Raw genomic sequence first — 18713 nt, 5'->3', positions numbered from 1 at the left:
GATGAGGGCAGCACGTACGTTGTCCCCAGAAACTGGGTTGAAGAGGATGGAGATGATATGTCTTAGCCTTGGCCAATCTTAGGTCAATGTCGATCCCCACGCCTGGCACAACCATGGTCACCAAGCTCGGGCCTACTTGGCCTGGCCTAGTTGCTCGGGCCGAGGTCGGCCCGAGCAAGTTTTTGCAATCGGGAAAGCATTGCTAAACCGAAACCGAGGATCACGTGTTGGACAGGAAGTAATGGCGGTTTTGACACGAGCGACCGCAGGAGGGGTCCCACGGAAATCTGTTCGAAACGGCCGCTCCTGTGTTTTCTTCCTCCATGCGAACGACGGTGGCAATGATAGTAGCGCGGATGTCATTTCTTCTTCCCAATAATGCTATGTGGCGCTTGCAGCGGCCATTAGCGTAACTAACCCATGAACCGGCTTCCCCTATAGGCGGTTGTATTTGTGCAGGTCTCTAGTATAGAGTAGGTCGTGATTTGAGTCTTGATCCCTCAGGGCGATAACATGACGTGTTGTTGGCTCCGTGGTGTAGATGTCGAGCCTAGTATTTGCGTTCATTGGTTCGATCCGCGGACAATTCCGAATTTGTGTTACAACTTCTTTTCTATCATAACAAGATTTCCAAGAATAACAGCAGGCGGGAGTGTCACCGTTTTCTTCCTGAAGGGCTTATTAATCCCGTTCGGGCACTATGGCATAATCAGTTCTTCTGTTTTGCCTGAATTGCGCTAATGCCATCCTCTTGCCCCCGGAGGGGCATCGGCTTCGGCTGATGTTTGGTGAGTGGCGCCACCACAGACCCCAGCCCCCAGTCCCAAGGTGTTATCCGTACCGTGCCGAGGGGATGTAAGGCGAAGGGTAGAAACCTTGAACGGTGGCGGTCGGGGCATTGGTCAAGCTCCGGCAGATGGGTTGTCAAAACTCGGGGGGCCTTCCCGTATGTATGAGTCCCAGGCAGCACAGCGCGACGACCCAACGTCGGTGCGCCGGCGGCGACCGACCCGACCGGGTCAGCTCCCGACCATGGTCCGGCATACGGTTTGCAACACGGGGATGTTAATGGTCCATTATCGGCAGCCTGTATCGTACCCCAACCACTTCCCGAGGTGCAGCCAATGCACACTTACGGGTACCTCCTACCCCCCAAACAAGAGTTAATTTGCACGATTTTTATAAACAAAATCAATATGTCATTGTAGAAAACTCTTTGTTGCATCATAGTCACAAGATGGGTTCTTTAATGCATCACTTCACCAGCAATGAAAAAAAATGAGTGTTACATTGAAAGTATATAACCACCAGTCCCGCATATGTACTATTTACTTCACAAATATTCACTTCACACAGGTTATATGGAACAGAGGTAGAAGTTAGAATCGTTGCCAGTTAAGTCAGACTGTTGAAAGATGGAGGTCACTGAAAAGGTTAGCCAGAACATAATTGTAGGCCGATCCCACGTTAGCTCAGACAGGGAGGTCCCATGGACCTCCTGATTTTTCATGATTTTTATATATATTTAGACGCTCGTCGCAGATGATGATCAACATTGGTAAAATTAATCATTCGAATACTTTCCGTGCAAAAAATCGAGAAATCCAGCCCTGAATTCGATTGTTGCAATTTTGACGTGTTTGCACGTGTATACATCCTGAGTTTTAAAAGATATCGTAGTGCAATTGTTTTTGTGCTTTAGTATACCTACCAGCCAGCAGTCCGAGCGCAAATTTAGGCGCACAGGTGCGACACTGTATCGTATAAAAAGCGGCGAACATGCTCTGTCGCGCAGTTGTGTTCAAACTTCGACGATTCTTGCTCTGGATGTAGATATCTCCGACACGTTCGTACGCAGTGGGGCCGCGTTTTACCGCGCTAGTCAGCAGTATACGCCTTTGGAGAAGTTTTTGCGTTAGGCCTAACATCAGGCCATATCTTGGCAAAACATATACGAAATCAAGTGGAACCTTTTTGAGAAATACACGCGCAAAATCCATGTTTATTTCGCAATATGCCTAAACATTTGCCTATTTCAGCACCTGCCGCTAGGAAATATATGCAGATAGATATATAAGATGAAAGAGCATTAAAAGCTGAGTGAGCGGATACCAAGTATTGCGATCAGGGACATCAGGGACAGGGACCGCAGCATCAGGGACGAAATTAGGACAAAAGTGCGCCAGAGGGCATGTTCGCCATTTTTTATAGCACACCGCGTTGCACCTGTGCGCTAAAATTTGCTCTCTGACAGCTGGCCTGTAGGCATAATAAAGCAGCATAAAAAATTTTCACTACAATATCTCAACACTCGGGAGGTATAGGCGTGCAAACACTGCAAAACTGAAACATCCGAATTCAGGACCGGATTTTCTCGATATTTTTGCAAAAAAGCTATTCGGCAAAAATGTTGATCATAATATACGATGAGCTTCTAAATAAAAAAAATACTGAAGACCCGGGAGGTCGATGGGACCTCCCTGCCTGAACTGACGTGAAACCGGCCCGTAACTAAATTTCCAACGCAGTTACACGTAATAAAACGTAATGAAAATTGACGTGAAGTTTCTAAGCTACTTTAGAAATGTAACAGGTTACCTTCAAGTTATTTTCTACTCAATGTATATACTTTTCATCTCTTGACCTGTCTATATGGTTAATTCAGACCTTGCTGTTAGTTACAATAGGCGATTCAAGACGTTTCAAAATAGTCTTGATATACAAAAATGATATCAATATCTGCTACGACAAAAGAAGCCTACATTTATAGGCTTCTTTAGGGAGGGATTTGATGATTTTGATCTCGTAATAAGGCACATGAAAACGGAGCACAAAGCAAGTTTATACTCTACGAGTTGTCCCCTACATACATATCGTATAACCGTGCCAAGTTTTAATCCTGCTACTCAATGCCCTCTATCATTATCAATACACTGGTTATCGTTAAGATGCGCGATACCTGAGCTTCCTAATGCTCGGCTAAAACATAATTTGTAACATTCACCGTGTAACAACGGGAGTTAGTCGCGCCGTGCACGTGCCTTTCATCTGAAGTCATGGGGGGAGCTCTCAGCCTGCGATGTTTGGAGACCAGAATCGAACAAAAGGAACTTTGAACTTTCTTCAAGTTACTTTGACGAACTTAACCCCACACTCGCGAAACAAAAGAAAAAGGGAAAGGAACGAGCTCCTCAAGAAGTTACTGGAGCTCAAAAGCAAAGAGCTATGCAAAAAGTTACTGAAAATAGCCAAGCCGAGTAGCCTAGTTACAGTATCGAGTTACGCCCAACAGCATGGAACACGTGAACAACTTGAGAATCCGTACTACATGTGTCATGATAGTTCTATACCTTCTTTAAGAAAATAGAAGAAATATTTGCGCACCTTTGCAAATACGAGGGCAACATACACACAATTTGGGAACCACAACCTAAGAAAAAAGGTGTGAGAAGGTGGTAGCTTCCTTAGTTACCTCTTAAGCCAACATAGCGTCTGATAAGGGGTGTAAAAAGGTGGTAAAAGAAATTATCATCCATCCAAATTACAACAAAAACGTGTACGCCCCCCTCGCTCACCGAATCAGAAGCGGTAACCCTATTATTCGTGGCAGAGTGTGAGGTAGCAGGTAGAACTTTGCAACCTTTTAGGCACAACAGCATGCGACAACTATTACCTCCTAAAAGGTCTAATTGCTCCACCCTGCAGTATGGTACATGTAGTGTGACTCGAACCCTTGTCTTTAGGAGAAATATTAATGTACCAAGAAGATGCCTTTCCTTATGGCTTTCTTGCTACGAAGGCCTCTTATTATGGATATCTGAAGTCCTAAAAGAACAAAGAGAAAACAACGCAGCATACCAGATTGTATTCCTTTCAAGCAAGCATCACAGCGCGATAGATTCATAGTGTTGTAACCGAGGTGCGGGGTGGATTCTGAAACTGGAAGATAGCTTGAGGTCAGGGGTACACTGAGAAAAGTACACCACATCACAAGATGCACACGTTATTGAATACAGATCAGATAGCTAAACTTACAGTTTTCAGCATGACATGACAAGATCCGCTAGAAAAATCTTGAGGCAGAGATCTGATGGTGGGCACTTCGGTGTTACCTTCACCAAGGCATTGATTTCTTTAAGCACGCTCTGGTAGTGGTCCAGCATGACATTCTGAATGAATGATCAGGATAGCTTTATTCACTCACAGTTTCAAACAAATTGACATATCATGCGTCGATCACATTACGCAAACGGATTAAAGCGGAATAATTTATTCACTTCGGAGGTCCCTTTTTTTTTTCTTTTTTTTAGAATGACTACAAAAACGAATCTTGAGCTGAAGTCCTCCAGCATTCCAGTTTGGTACGCTCGCAGGAGATAGAAAGCACAGCTGCAGCACGCAGTCGTCCTGAGAAATGGTTATGTTTCGTTTGATGTCAAATACACAATACACACGATTCCACACTTTACTGAACCACATTTTCACCAAAACGGAGTCCATTATCCTAAAAGCAACACATAAACCACAATGGATCACTGAAATCGAAACTATGTGATGCTGCGCTGCTAAGTTTCGAGACAAGCCTTCTAGAACGGTGTCACTCATGTTGAAAAGCACCTATGAGTAACGTTTATCAATGCGAGGAATACCACAAAAAGAAATAGCACTTACCACTCGACGAATCGCTTAAAAATGTTGGAATTCCAGCCAAGCAAACACAAAATCCACTGCGTAGACACAACATATTTTGAAGAGATCGAAGTGACGCCACCCGAGCATCTCGTGGTGTAGCGATCATCACACGACGATCTCTCCCAACAAAAGCAATTCACCTTTTTCACCTAGCTGTGCAGATGTGTTTAGACAGGATTGTCACCATCTGCTCAGTCTATTTGCCACCATCAGACACTATTACACAGAAAGAATTAGAAGATTTATGCAGTCAACTTCCAAGTCCTTTTATAGTTCTAGGTGACTTTAATGCTCATAATCCACTTTGATGCAGTACAAGATCTGACACTCGAGGGAAAATGTTAGAGAAATTTTTATTATCAACATCCATCTGTCTTTTAAACACAGGGGCACCTACATACATACATTCTTCAAGTCAGTCTCTCTCAGCCTTAGACCTGTCTTTTTGCAGTCCATCCTTGTTTCAAGAGATAGAATGGACTGTAAAACAAAACCCACTTGGGAGTGACCACTTCCCAGCGGTGTTAAAATACCTTATTCTAGTCGACACTCTGACGACACGCCCTCCCAGGTGGAAGTTTGAAACAGCTAACTGGAATCAGTTTTCTGAAAAATGTGACCTCTCTCTGATTCCTGTTGATAGGGTGACGATCGAGGAAGCTAGCAGTCTTATTAGCAACATCATCCTTGATGCATCAACACAATTCATTCCCCAGACTTCTGGTCGTCTCCCAAAGCGACCTAAAGCCTGGTGGAATAGTGAATGCGAGGAAACTCGCAAACTTCAAAATCGGGCGTGGGGCACATTTCGGAGGTACCCCACATCACAAAATCTCCTACTTTTTAAAAAGGCAAGGGCAAAGGCCAGGTGGACACGCAAGCAAACAAAGCGGTCCTCTTGGCACGCCTTTGTATCTTCTCTGTCTTGTAATACACCAACCAAAGTGGTATGGGACAGACTTCGCAAATTCAAAGGAGAACACATCAGTCATTCCGTCCCTCTTTTAGAAGTCAACGGTCAGGTATGTGAAAGCCCAGAAGAGCAGGCTAATGCACTTGGGGAGCATTTCCAAAGAATTTCTGACTCCTCTTATTATAGTAAAAACTTTCTTAAGATCAAAGACACTGCAGAAAAGAAGATAATTCGAATGAGTGGCGGGGACGACCATGCATATAATCAGCCGTTTACTATGATAGAGCTTCAGAAGTCTTTGTCTTCAGCAAAGGTTACCTCATCTGGTCCAGACCGAGTGACATATTCCATGCTACAACACTTGTCCGAAACATCGAAAGAATGCTTGCTTCGTTTCTTTAACCGAATCTGGGCAGATAGCACATTACCGTCCGCATGGAAAACTGCCACCGTTAATTGTTCCACTGTTAAAACCTGGAAAAGACCCTTCAAATCCAACTAGCTGTCGACCTATCGCTCTCAAAAGCTGCATCGGCAAAACGTTTGAGCGTATGGTCAATGGTCGGCTCGTCCATTTCCTAGAGGAAAACAAATGTCTTTCTTAACTTCAGCGTGGTTTTCGTGCCGGACGGTCTACAACAGACCACCTCATTCGAATAGAAACAATGATACGTGAAGCTTTAGTCCGAAGGCAACACTGCCTCTCTGTTTTCTTTGATCTTGAGAAGGCATACGATACCGCTTGGCAGTATGGTATCCTACAAGATATGTACTCTTTTGGGATCAGGGGGCGCATACTCAGGTGCGTCATGAACTTCCTACAAAACAGGACATTCCAAGTACGACTTGGAACGACGCTATCTCGTGCTCTGGTTCAAGAGAATATAGTGCCACAGGGATCTGTCCTTAGTGTTACTCCCTTTCTTGTGAAAATCAATTCAGTAGCCAATACAATTCCTCGTTCCATGTCACGTCCTTATACGTAGATGACATTCAGATATCCTTTTCTTCTAAAAATCTAGCAATATGCGAGCGTCAGATGCAGCTAGCTCTAAACAAGCTTACCACATGGTCCCTCGAGAATTAGTTTAAGTTCTCGCACGAGAAAACTGTCTGTGTTCACTTCTCTAGGGTCAGAGGAATGCTTCCTCCACCTACTCTTAAGCTGAATGGACAGGACCTCACTGTTAAGAGTGAGCACAAATTTCTTGGGGTCACGTTTGATAGAAAACTTACTTTCCTACCGCACATTAAGGGCCTTAAAACTAAATGCATCAAGTCCCTAAGCCTCTTAAAGGTGCTGTCACACAGATCCTGGGGCGCAGATCGTGACACGTAGCATAGAATTTACATTTCGACAGTGAGGTCAAGATTGGACTACGGGTGCATTGTCTATGGATCTGCCCGCGAATCTGCTCTGAAGATTTTGAACCCATTACACCACCAGGTGTTGCGTTTAATAACTGGTGCCTTTCGTACATCACCATTTGAGAGCCCATATGTCGAATATAAGGAGTGGTCGTTGGAGACACGTAGGTTCTACCTCTCAGCATCATATGCGTTTAGAGTGAGAGGCTATCCGGAACATCCTGCACTCCAGTCTGTGAGGGAGACACGGTTTAACACATTTAACACGGTTTACACATCCGTTTCATGTGCAATGGTTACTGAATCTTGCACGAAGTCACAGCGGCTTCCAAACTCTGCATCAGTTTTTACTGCAGAGCTATATGCAATAATCATGACGCTTAGTTTCATCTTAGACAGTCAGATCAAGTCTTCGATCGTCTACAGCGCTTCACTGAGTTCTCTGAAAGGCATCTGTACGATACACAAATAGAAAAATCATCTTGTATGAAGGCTCGATATCTTGCGACCAAGGTAATAAAAAAAGGTCTCTGTTTAGGTTTTTGCTCGGTGCCCAGCCACGTTGGGATACCCGGTAATGAACTCGCAGATGCACCAGCTGCAGCTGCGCTCTCTTCTGAAGTGAGCCTTTTGGAGAGTCCCTCTCAAGACCTTAGGTCAGTCCTGAGGAGGAAAGGTAATGTAAAATGGCAACGAGAGTGGGCTACACGAGAAAACAACAAGCTTTGGCTGTCAAAAAACACAATTTTGGGAAGCATACCGAGTTTTAAAAATCGTCTCCATTCAATAGTTTTTAGTCGTTTACGCATTGGTCACACACACCTCACACATGTTTTTTACTTCGCCGGGAGGAACCACCGGAATGCACTCACTGTGGGGAGCAGATGTCTGTGCTGCACATCCTAATCACATGTCCTGTACATGAACCTCATCGTCACTATCACTTTAAATAGTTTTACAGATATCAGTTGCCGCTTCACTCAGCCTTGTTGTTGGGTGATGAGCCTCTTTTACCCTTCATGAGAGTTTTTAACTATTTTAAGGATATTGGCTATTTAAGCGCAATATAGTTTTACCCAGCTTTGCTCATGTATCATGTTTAAATGTCTAATGATGAATAATGTCTAAATGTTTTACTGTCTAAACCTTTCTAAAACGATTATTTTAGTTTCATCTTCCTGCTTTTACATAGTCACCAACCATCCCCATTGTCTTTTCACCACAGCTTTGGCGCACTATGACCTTAGTTGTCCGTGCGCCATAAAAACCTGAATCATCATCGTCACCATCCTCTTGCCTGCACGCTTAGTGCATGAAAGGTAGACCATTGCATGCCGACCTGCTTCACCACCTTCTGACGTACTTGGCAAATGAACAATAGCAGAGAAATAATCTTTAATCGCAAGCTTTACAAAGGAAAGGGGGTCGAAATTCCTGTTTCACTCTCTTTTTTTAAATTTTGCTTGTTCATCCTTAGCATTGTGTGTGTTCGCACCTGAAGGCCTTCCCAAGCATTTTAATCCAAATATCATAACAAGACATACACGTGCCACAGACTGCTTTGCACGCGGATTAATGATTACAGCGCTTATAGGACGAGTGGGAAAACTTCCCCCCCCCCGCTACTCAGTTATTACAATCTGTACTCAGTGGTGTTCAGGGTTAGCTTGGGAACGGAAGCTTTCGTTTGTCCTCGTAGTGGCAATACTGGAGGAGTAGTGCGTACGCTCCATATTGCAGTCCCCCTGATCAGTGCACTTTGGACAGGCTGAATGTCCTGTATGGGTCTTAACGAAACAAAAATAAATGAACAGGTTGGAACATCACAAGTCATATAGTCAAATAAGATCTGTATGACTGTGCCATTCACTGTAATTCCTTCTTGAAGGAGTGTGAGCAACTCGTCAATGCACTTTTGTAAAAATTCATTGGGAGACACTGGCTTTCCCGCACCACAATAGGACCCAACTAGGGAGGGTGAAACCTTGCCGATTCCTTTGCCCTGACACTGTTTCGCCGAAGAGGTTTAGCTTTGAACTCTTGGATATGGGGAGGCTATCAACTTTAAACGAAACAACAAGCTCAGGGCATTGAGTATGCTCAATATTTGGGGAGTCTTAGAAGGTAAACTGAACAATGTAATATTCCTCGTCCCGCCAGCTACCCACAGGGACGTGCACAGGATGTGCCTGGATGACTTCACGCACAATCTGCGAGTGTCAGCCTTAGGACGTTCTGTGAGTTTACATCGAAGGACGAGGACACGATGCCATTTTAGGACATACTGAGGACCGCGTGTTTTCTTGGGGTACCTGCGCAACCAACGAGCGCTAAAATACATACTAAAAAAGATAATCCCAGTGCACACCACGCTATTGTCCAACCATCGTACGGAACGGAATGCTGAATTTTCTGTGCGGCAGGCACAGCGGATATATGACATGTTAATATTCTGTGATACGTTATAAATATGAAAGTTGCCACTGTGACAGTTTATAACCATATACGAAATGAGCCTCCCCACTGTTGCTCCACGGGACAGCACAGTATGCGTGTGAGGGATGACCGAAAAAACGTACATAGTAGCGTCACGCACCTCCTGCAAGTGGCTTGAAAAATCAATACACTATGATGCCAAGAAAGCGTCACATTGTTATGTGTCACGTTATAACGCTCAACGCCAGCGTTAAAACAGGTCTGCGATTCTAACGCTGTGGTGGCGTCTCCAAAATAAATGTGTATGAGTTGGGGGCACCACTATTTTGGGCCGGTATCCAGTCGGTAAAATAGAACTGTGGGTGTTCATGTCCCCTGCAACACACAAATGAGCACAATGAATGGTGTCTATTAAGGCTTATTTTTTACGCTCTTTGCTGAATAGCGGCAAAGAGTAGGTGCCATCCGCGAAGCAGCTTGGTCGTGACTTTCTGCCATTTATTCAAAGTCATATATTATTAGATGAAGTCATAAAGTTATTACATAAAGTGACTAAGTATACTACATAAAGTCATATCACATTCACTGTCATATATTCAACGAACTCGCATTTTCAGAACGCCTTGGGGAAAACTTTACCGCGAACGGCTAGAAAAACGGCTGCATACTCGATCTGGGCCTTCCATGCTATGGTACGCGCCACATACGAGAGACCGCGTTAACGACGTAGTGAGTTTTCCTCCACCAACTGCAGCAATAAAACTTTATGCAAATTACGCGTAATGCTAATGAGTTACCTAGAAACTTGTGGGCAGGTGTTTCTGTGCTCTCAGAGCTGCTGAAATTTTCACATGCTCCATGAAGATGCTCGAGGTGAGTACATGTGCCTCCTTTCTACTCACTGTCAGTGCTTCAAGTCATCTTCGTTCCAAGTATTCCCATTTCCTAGCATTGGAATACAATCGGGACATCGGAGCATATTGCAGCTGCCTTGCATTTACTCCTGTACGAGTACGGGTGACGTAGTACGGCTTCTCTTCTGCGACGTATTGTATGATGTATCAAATGGGCTCTATGATTTTTCTCTAACATAAATATTTAAAGAACAAATATAATGTTATTTTAAAGAACAATATTTAATGCTCGTGTGGATAATATGCCTGGTATCAATAGAATAATTTGTGTGCGTGAGCTGCTAGGCACACTTTGTTTCGTAAGCTCGTTTTCCGAGAAGCATTCGTTATGATCTAGCTCACCCCAATGGCCTTAATCCACTGTTCCTATACATGTCATACCCTCCACCACACACACACACCTATAGGTTCCCTTTCTCTTTTTGTTTCTCGCAATAAACATTTCCCCGGAAAAACGGGTCTTGAGCACGGTCACGGCACAAAAACTTGCAGCCCTCGCGATGGGGGCGATGATGGGGGCGGTTAGAACAGTGAACACTCCGTCCACTAAACACCCCCGGGAGAAATCACGTTTTCATACTACGTTAACGATTTCTCTAGGTACCATACTACCACCCATCACAGCAGGACCACTCGAGAGGGACCTCGCAAGAATCTGGTGATGAAGAAGAATTGGCGGCTCAAGAATTCTGTAATGCATGTCAGCAACTGCAATGTAGTCCACATGCAGGGAGACATCGCAGACGCAAAAAAAAGTGCAATCGTAAGTCGCGACGAGGTCTAAAGTGTAGACAATGTCATACACATAATGAAACGTACGAATGGAGAAGGACACGGAAGATCAATAAGCATTTTAAGCGGCTGGTTGCGATAATCGAAGACTACGACGAGAAGAGGCAGAAGGTTGTCTATGGACATGATGTAACAGAAACTAAGGCCTGTTTTGCTGGCACGCAGCAATAAAGGGGCATCCAACGCATTTTGTCACCTCATTTCACATAATGGACCTGTGAACTATAGTCATTCATTTATGGTGGACCACCTACAGCTTCTCGTCCACTTTAGACGCTCTTTTTAATTTTGGAACACACAATTCCTGTAAGAACATTACCCTTGACTGTAGCAGCGAGCTTCTTGGATCATAGCATGTTACAAAAGTAAAAAGAGCTGTATCGAATTTAAAAAAAAAACGCGTTTGTAACGAATTAAATCTGATTCTTTTTTGTATCGAAAGCCTTGGAGTCAGAGAGACATGTTCAGCGACAGGCGTGGACCGCAAGAGGGACGTCATCCGGTCCTCCTCTCCCAAAGATTTGAAGCGGGAGCGAAAAACCAAGACGGACGAAACGCTGGAAGGACACAAGGAGAGCAAGGAGGTCAAAACGTCAGAGCATAGGTCGAGAAATTCATACATATAGCCAACGTGGACGTCATGCACCATTGCATCATGGAGTATGATGTCATGTTAATATTTAGTATTTAGTTAGTAGGTGTCATGTTAGAATTATGAGTATGATGTCACGCTATCTTCATTGATCTGAATAAAGCATTTGATAAGGTATGCCATGCTAAGGTGATTCTAAAATTAAAAGCATTAATTAGGAATGATAGGATTGTGTACTGAATCGAGAACTATCTTTCATTGTGAGCCCAGTTTGTTTCGTTTGATGGACATGATTCGACCAAATCTAGCGTCTTGTCGGGTGACCCCCAGGGATCTGTGCTAGGGCCACTGCTCTTTTTGTTATTCATAAATGATGTTGTTAGTGAGGTCTCCTCAGAGATAAGATTGTATGCAGACGACTGCGTCTTGTGAGTGAAATCAGTGGATGATCAAATCAATCTTAACCAGTCACTTTTGATGTTTCATAACTGGTGTAAAAAGTGGCAACTAGACATTAATTTTTCTAAATGCGCTGTGCCGTCTTTTACCAACAGGAAGAGTCCTCTTTCATTTTCTTATGTAGTTGACGGTTGTGGGAGCTAATATAGGAGCGACCACAAGGGACTAGGATCGGGCGAGAAGTGATGATGGTTTTAATGGAACCGGGTAAAGCCAGCGGCCGGGTGCGCGAGATGCTGTCTTCTTCCTTGAGCCAGGCACCGATACCGCTACTAGCCGCCACAGACACTCCCCCGGCCAGTCACGGAGTGGTTCGGACCAAGTGGGGAGACCAGTGGACGTGGCGTGGGACAGGGGCGTCAGATTTGGTACTCGGCTGGTCGGGGAAGCTGACACTGTGGAGGTGGCGGTCATGTGCGTCGAGATACGCAGGTGTGAGGCGGAGATAGGCGCGACACGATTGCGGAAAGGCGCTGAACTTCAGTTCGTAGGGTGTCGCAGGAGGAGCAGACAGCTCGACTGGGAGTTGGGGGGGGGGGGGGTCCGTAGGGTGCGATGGAATAACGGCATTGGTGCCGCAAAACTGTGGCGTTGCTTCCATAATGCGATCGGCGAGTTCTGATAGGTCGCGAAGCGACACGGTTGGCGACGTCGAAAGGATCATTCGTACCGTGTGCGGTAGCCGTTGGAGAAATAATTCGCGGAGTACTGAATCGTCTAGGGCTGATGACTCGCTGCCAAGGAGATGGTACATTCGACGTAAGAACTGGCTGGGAGTGCGGTCACCTAATTCTTCAGTGGTGAGCAACTGATGTAATCTCTGTTGTAGAGACCCGGAGAAGCGTTTAATGAGCTGTGTCTTCAGGGTGTCGTAAGAGTTGGTATCGGGAGGTTTAACGACAATGTCGCGTACTTCAGCTAACAGGAGGGCAGTAAGGGATGTCAGGACATGGGGTGGTACCTTGAGTGCTGGCTGGCTGGCGAATTCGGCTTCTACGAGGACGAACCAGAGCGCGGGATCATTTGCCTAGAAACTCGGCAGCTTCAGTTCTGTGACATTGACCTGGGGAGGAAGGCCGTGCTGTTGAGAAGCTGTTGGAGTTGGGGATTGAGCCATGGCTGACCAGTGATGGTAGAAGGTGCGGGCGCTCTGCCGGGTCACCAATCAGAAGGTTGCGTGTTCAATCACGTTCGGGTCACCAATCGGTCATGCAATACGTAAGGCTGATATGTATAAGGCCTGTTTTGCTGGCACACAGTCTCACACTAAAAAGCGAAGAAAGGAAAAATTAAGCAACGCTCGTCGTTCCTTGAAGTGGGACTGCCCGCAGTACATAGAAGTGTTAGGTGAAGCCAACTTTCAAATGGTGACTCCTACAAAAGGAATGCCCACGAAACAAGTAAATAACACATTACCAGTAAGGTCCAAGCCCTTCCGGCAAGTTGTACGGCTTGTCACGTGCGAGGCATGGCACTGGCAAAACAGCTTTTACGTCGTCAGACAGATGCCGAGTACAACAACAAACGTCACGCACGATCGTGGTGCTGATGGTAAAAGGGCTCGCCGTTGTCGGCCTCACAGATGGGGGCAACGTCAGGACTGACGCCCTGGGGGAATGTGCGTGAAGGAGTGTGTGGAGGCGGGGTAGTTGGTGTACATTCATCGTGATTAAGCAGCACAAGGACGCGGACAAAGAAGGAAGACAGGACGACTGCTACAGGAATGAGCGTCCTGAGCCGACTTCTAAGGGAACTGTGCCGGCATATGTCTGAAAGCGTCTGAGGAAAACCCAGGAAAAACCCCAGACAGCACAGCCGGCACCGGGATTCGAACCTGGGTATTTTCCAGTCTCAACGTGACATGGCCAGCACGCTGACCACTGAGCCACGGGAGATGGACACGCACGATGGTGCAATATGTTGCCGATTAAACTCAACGCGTTATAGTTGACACAAGTTGGACACAAGAAACCATGAGGAAGAAGAAGCCGTTCGAATGACGCTTTGTTCTGTTGCTACATGATGATGATGATGATGATGATGATGATCTAGTGGCTGTCCCCTTTGTAGCGGGCAGACAACGCTAAACAGCGCGTCCTAGCCTAAAATCCGAAAGAAAAAAACTAACAAAAATTACTGTTCTCTAGTAAGATTTCTGTCCACTTTTTTCACACCATAGTGCCAATCTTTTCTTTGTGGTTTTCACCGCGTCCGTTTTTTCGCCGAATCCCAAAGCATCTAGCAAAGAATCTGTATCCGCTTCCGGTGACAACTTTGAGCACTGCAACACGATATGTTCAATTGTTTCATCAGTTTCCCCGCAAATGGAGTGTGTGTCGGTCCTCCGTGAATCTGAGTCGTCAGTTTTATCCTGCCGTGGTCGCAACTTGGCCCACCATTCCCTCGTTCGGTAGACTCCCGCGCGTGCCTCAAACACGGGTCTACTTGATGTTGAATTATCGTAGAGTGCCTTCTCCGCCTTTATTACCTCTTGCCCAGCTGCGTACATGGAGCAACAACAACATGGTTGTCAGACGCAACGGTTTGAAACCGAAACAAGCGACGGTTTGGCGACCTAAATGACTTAAATATAATTTGGCTGCGTGCTCGTTTTTATGTTGTGGGGCCGACAAATTCCGTATGAGGACGTGTATAAGCAAAGATCACGAATGCCTGGAGTTTCCATAATAAAGCAAGCAAGTTTCTTTTTTTTTTTTATCGAGCGACGGTACTAGCTGGCGCTGACCAACTGACAAATCACAGCTGAGACGCCAACGATTTCGAAATAGCTTTGAGATCAATCAGGGCGACCTACTCGGATTGATTGCAATATAATTGATTAATCATGTAATCATATGTTTGAAGTGACCCACTATGGCATTACCAGCATGGTGCCGGGCATTACCAGTAATGTTTTGCAACACCGTGGCATCGAGCAATGGTAATTCATTATACTTTCAAGAGTCAAGAGTGCATATAGGATGTAATGTATAATGCCATTATATTCTTGACGGGTAATGTATCTCTGTTACAACTTGAAGAATCCCATGCAGCCCATGGTGGGATAATAAATGGCTATGTGATGTCTAGCCTTAGACATCTGGGATAGCTATAGAATGTCTAAGGCTAGACCTAATGTCATGTAGACGACCACTAGCATAGCCGTAGACGTGCTAATGCGACACTAATAGCCGTCTAACCTTAGACATTGAATGTCTACGTGCGTAGACATGATTTACCCCTTTTCTAGACATGATGCCTAAAATTAGTCATGGCTCTTAGACATGCATTAGCACTGAAGTTTAGATTTAGATCTGTTTTATACCTCCATTTCGGTAGTAGCTCTAGGATTAGACCTTTGTTATACCTCATTTTTGATACCCTTATCCGTAGTTTAGACATCTTGTCTATCGTACCACCCGTGCATATTAATCAGTGTTGTGCCCGATACTCAATTTAGGTAGCGAAATACCGCTACCCTATTTAAAAGTAGCGCGATACTAGCAGCGCTACAAATTTACGAGCGTAGCGCGATACCGATACCGCTACAAAAAAAATGTAGCGCAATTACCCTTCCGCTACTTCCTCGCCGAAAGCCTATGAATATGTGATTCGATACATTCGAAGATATCTTCTCTTGCTGATACTTTATTTCTTGCGATCAGTACTTTCTCAAAAAGTCATTACACACTTGCATTCAACTTCAAGAGCAGTTGCTGCTCAAAGTTCCCGTCACTGAGCCCAACACGTTTCTTGGTGAACGTATCGGCGCAAATACTGAAAAGTCGTTCGGCAGACGCACTTGACAGAATGGGGGTATTCAGCCTGAAGAACGCCCAGTGCACTCTTGGATAACCCTGCTTTAGCTATGTGAAATTAAAGTTATCTTGCAGATAGAGGTACTGAGTAAGCTCACGAGGATCTGCTGTAGAAGTTGCTCTGCTCGCCCGTGGATTCCTCGGCGCGCTCACTTGAGGCGACCGAACAGGTTAACATTTTGTTTACGGTCAAGCTGGTTACTTCCTTTCGTTGGTTTTCATCCGTGAGCCATGAGAGCTTGAACCTCGGAATTAAGACAGCACCGATTTGAAAGCTCTGATCTGATATGAATCGGTCGAACCTAAAGTGAATATCATGTATCGTTTCCTGTGTCGCAGTCGAATACGATACGGAGCATGTAGTAAAATCACCTTTAGACGCTAGAGTCTAGCGTCTAATTTATTTTATTTTCTCCCTCAAAAGTAGCGGTAGCGGAGGCGGTTCCGCTACCGTCACTTGTAGTCACGTAGTGTCACTTGCTTCAAAGTGTTGGCAGGAAGCACCACTGGTGCTGGAGCCACAAAGTGGTGTGGATACTCGAAAAAGTGCGGTAATTGTAGAATAAGCATTCCCTCTTGCACCTCTGGTTCTCCGGCTCATGGACGCTGTTACCCAGACAAACCTGCAGAACAATAAGTCAGTTTTAGAGAGCATGAAGCAGATAGCCATGTTACACATAGCCATTCCAGTTGAAACGAGACAGAGTTGTGGCTCCACCATCTTAGATTTTGCTTTAAAAAGTATGATAAAATGTATGTACATGTTTCAGAACGAAGGTTAGTACTAAAATGAATTTCTTTCAAATCCCGGGAAGTGATGACTGGAATGCTTGTTAGCCTCGCTATGTACTCAACATCATTGCTCCAGGAATGTGCATATGTCGCATGTATGTTTCGTTGATGGCGCTTGAAGATCAGTCTTCTTTGGACCAGGCAGTATTTGAAGCAATGGGCGTTGCAGTAGTTAATTGCAGTTGTGCTGTTGCACAGCAGTAGCTGTTGTGGAACAGTGCACCGATGTGCTCTACGTGTCAGGCATCTGGCTGTCAATTGAGTGTTCATTCGCTTGGATCACACACCAGGAGGAGGGAACAGCAGCAGGTGGTTGTTTCTACATGCGCTGTTACTTTTGTTTGACGTGGTACACACTGTGGTTTTACCACGAAAATGATAAGCAGCTGAGCACTAAATGCAACCAAAATGTTTCCATATACAGTGAAAGTGGGGGGGGGGGGGGGGGGCTGTCAGCGCAGTCAGCACATAGACGCGCAGCCGCTTTGACCTTATGTGTAATCATTTGGTTGTGTTTAGTGCTTGGAAACGTGGAAACGTCACCCATGGCTGCTCTCTATCTTGCAATGATCCTTCACGTAACACCCGAGGCAAGGAAACACGTGACTCACAGCCAGATAGCTGACAAACAGCACATTGGTTCGCTGCTTTGCACAAAAAATATGTAAACAGAAAGCAATCAATTTCGCAAAAATCATTAATTGTGGACACGTTTTCCACGGAAGGTCTTTATGCACAAAACAGGTATCAAAGGCGCCCAAAATCAAATTAAAAATTTATAATGCTTATTTAATTAGAGAGAGTATGCAAATGAGCTGCTCATTTCTTAGCAAATGTCACTAGGATCTTTCCAAAAAAGTTATTTGATGTTGCCACATATCCATGAATTATTCAACCGGGGGAACACAAAGCAAGTCATTCAAACATCAAATGATTTATTTTACCTTGATAAACAAAGGCTGCTCTCCCTCGGCAGCACTGCCCAAGATCATCCCCCTCACAGGTGCCCCACGTCCCCACAACTTACTGGCATAAAGGCACGTTTATCCAGCACATTTGTAGTGTCCGCTGTTAGAAAGCGTTTGCAGACACAGAGTTAAGCAGATCCTTGAACAAGTCTGGTAAATGGAGGATTCCCTCCTGCATCCCAGCAGTTGGTCTTCAGGCACATGGGTACTGTTACCCAGGTTTCCTGCAGAAGCAAATTTAAGGAGCACTAAGCAGCTAGTCATATTGCACACAAGCATTCCAGCCAATGCCAGCCAGGGGCATAGCTCGACCCTGTTAGATTTCACTGAAAAGAAAAAGAGTAACTGAATAAGATGTATGCACTTGTGTACACGAGAATTAGTGTACAGCGGATCCTCAATCAAGTCTGGTAAGTTCTTTGTAGAATAAGAATTCCCTCTTGTACCATAACAACCGGTTTCGTAGCACATGGGCACTTACTCAGGTGAAGCTGTAGAACAAGTCAGTTTTAGACAGCATTCAGCAGCTAGCCATATTTTCACTAGCATTCCACCAGAAACTAGCACAGGGTGTAGCTCAACCCTGTTAGATTTTGGTGAAAAAAAAAGAAAAAGAAAAAGTGCATACCCTTAGGGTCAGTATAGCTGCTCCAGTACAGCTCACACGAATCCCCATATAAATAGAGAGAGAGAGAGATTATGGGTTTAATGGCACAAAGAGAGCAAAGGACATAGAGCGCCAAAACTATGGTGAGTGTGTGGTGGTGTGAGATGATTATGGGAGAGATGATGTGAGAGAGAGAGAGCGTGTGTGTGGTAGTTAAAAGCTATCTACAGGTATGAGCGATGAGATGGACCAGGATAGGAGAGAGAGGAGAATGACGATAACAAGTGAGTATGGCAGTTAAAAGCTATCTAAAAGTGTGAGCGATGAGGTGATCCAGGATGAGATATTTACATGAGGAGTTC

The 18713-nt window shown here is 45.0% G+C and overlaps 1 long non-coding RNA gene across 2 annotated transcripts; it reads left to right on the top strand.

Annotated features, from left to right (window-relative positions):
* Nucleotides 1–10219: 10219 nt before the first annotated feature.
* On the top strand, nt 10220–11302 carry LOC135387308 (uncharacterized). 2 transcript variants are annotated; one of them, XR_010421032.1, is made up of 2 exons: nt 10220–10282; nt 10924–11302. It is a non-coding gene; the product is annotated as an uncharacterized LOC135387308 (long non-coding RNA). The 2 variants fall into 2 exon arrangements; XR_010421033.1 differs by lacking the exon at nt 10220–10282 and adding an exon at nt 10292–10414.
* The last annotated feature ends 7411 nt before the right edge of the window (nt 11303–18713 follow it).

Source organism: Ornithodoros turicata, chromosome 3 (genome assembly GCF_037126465.1).
Source record: "Ornithodoros turicata isolate Travis chromosome 3, ASM3712646v1, whole genome shotgun sequence".
NCBI classification, from domain to species: domain Eukaryota; kingdom Metazoa; phylum Arthropoda; class Arachnida; order Ixodida; family Argasidae; genus Ornithodoros; species Ornithodoros turicata.
This window is presented reverse-complemented; position numbering and strand designations above follow the sequence as displayed.